We start from the raw sequence: 2,166 nt of genomic DNA, 5'->3' as shown, positions 1-2,166 counted from the left end.
ATCAACTCTCAACTCCACACCAATCATGCTTACTGTAGAAGTAAAAGGCAAATCTTGAACAGGTCCCACATGTTTCTTAGAAGTTAACCAACACAGATTTTCCAATGTAATTGGCCAATGATTTCTTACAACTTGTTCCCTGAATAAAGGACTTTGCAACGAATGGTTGATTAGAGAGTGCCTTAATGTATTGTCTGATCTTCCCTTTACCAACCCTGGTCTGCTTAAGCAAGCTTTTGTAGAAAGAGAACATTATTAAGCAAAGCCCTTTCAAAGTACTCTGTTTTTCCTCATTATTATATTTGGCTTCCCTATGATGTTACTTGACAGTTTTAGTAGGTGAAATCTACTTTTCTTGATGTTAAACATACTCAGTTAAGCATAGAGGACTTTTGACCTGTGTTATGAAAAAGGGCAAGTATTTAATCAGATACATTAGAATAAATGCCTTGCTAATCATCGTTATCATAACAGTAGGTTATACTGGTAGCCAAGTTGATCACTGCTTTGTTGAATATGAGAGAAGGCCCTTAGCTTCCAAGACATGGTTAAAATTTATTTCCATGCTTTCCTTTTTCTTTTTGTGAAGTGTAGTTGGCTCGACTAAGGAGCTTTGTGATTCTGGAAACCAGCACTTTAAGCAATGCGCTCTGTGAATATTTGACACCGTGGCTGCGTGTCTGCTATGCCAAGTTTCATTGCGTAAAAAGGAAGATAAAAGTAAAAAAAATGTAAATTTGGAGAAAAAGGAAAGATATACGTAGTGTATTACGAGTATACAGAACGGTCCGGTTATTCCGCAGCTTAGAACAAACCTTAGTCACACTTCAATTTGGCAATAAATTAGGCCCTGTCGTTTGGTTATATCCTACTGTCACTATGTGTAGTAATATACTCATCTCTTATGTTTGATTTCCATGGCAATCGGATACACGTGTGGCATACTTACTTTTACTTGCGGCATGCGGCATGCCGAGGCTTGCTGAAATAATTATGAAACATTTTGGAATTTCCTTGAATCTTCCTGGACATCTTGGAGCTTGCCTAATCACCCTCGGAAATAATATCGAACTACTTTTTGTACATGCACATCAAACATGTGTTTGAAAGTTCATACAACTTGTTATGTTTTTGGGACTCCAGTTAAATCTATAAACACATAACAGTTCATCAAGCTTGCACTAGTTTTTATAGGAACAAAATTGAAGTGATTTTTCATTCTCTCTGCTTTCATACATCAGAATCCAACGTACCGTAGCAAGAGCTGGTAACACAATCACATATATACCTACTACTGGCATATGGGTTACCAAAGAGAAATAAACGCATCCATAGACATCTACTACTACAATTTGATGAAAACTACCAACTGCTAGAGCATTTGGCATACCAGCAACACCAGGGGGATCGCATTAAGTATACACCACTGGTTTTGGCAAAATGAAAAGAAAAAAAATGAACTACCGGTCTTTACCTTTTTTTTGGCGGCGCATGGTCTCCTTGTCTGCTGTTTTTCTATGGCACAATTAGAGGGCTTGTTAAAATGAGCACCCTCAAAAGCACTATTTCATCGTGATCTGAAAAATAAAAGTCGGAAAAGGGATCCAACTCGTACCAGTAAAATAGAAAATCGCCCACGTCTGCATGTACATTGCTCAATCATCTCACACGTTTTTATACAGCAACTAAACACCCCATACATTCATCTAACCCATCAGTTCTGGCAAAACTCTATAAGGCTAGGTACAAGGGACATATATAGTCGTATTAAGTATGCATCAATCGCACCTGTTTATCTATCTATCTACTCCACATCATGCACCATGCATCTGTACACTGATCACAATAATCAAATTGCCCATACATAACACAGATTCCCAAGAAGACAAAGTACGTAGAGTATAAATCAGTGAGTAGTTATGATATTGTAAGCCAATAGAGCTAGAACTAGTGGAGTGCATCCCACGGCTAAAGAAGAAAAATACAATGGCAGTGTACCAACTCTAACTAACCGCCGATTCGTCCGGTTCCATCTGGATGTGTCTGTACGGCCTTTTCACCTGCCCATGCCAGCAGCTAGTTACTGCACATGGAATCTGCGTAACCACTTGACTTTGAGTTCGATGAGTGCACATCAATTATATGGGACCTGGAGTAGGAGTAGCT

This window comes from Triticum dicoccoides, chromosome 3A (assembly GCF_002162155.2).
Source record: "Triticum dicoccoides isolate Atlit2015 ecotype Zavitan chromosome 3A, WEW_v2.0, whole genome shotgun sequence".
In the NCBI taxonomy this organism is placed as follows: Eukaryota; Viridiplantae; Streptophyta; class Magnoliopsida; order Poales; family Poaceae; genus Triticum; species Triticum dicoccoides.
Note: the sequence above shows the minus strand (reverse complement) of the source record.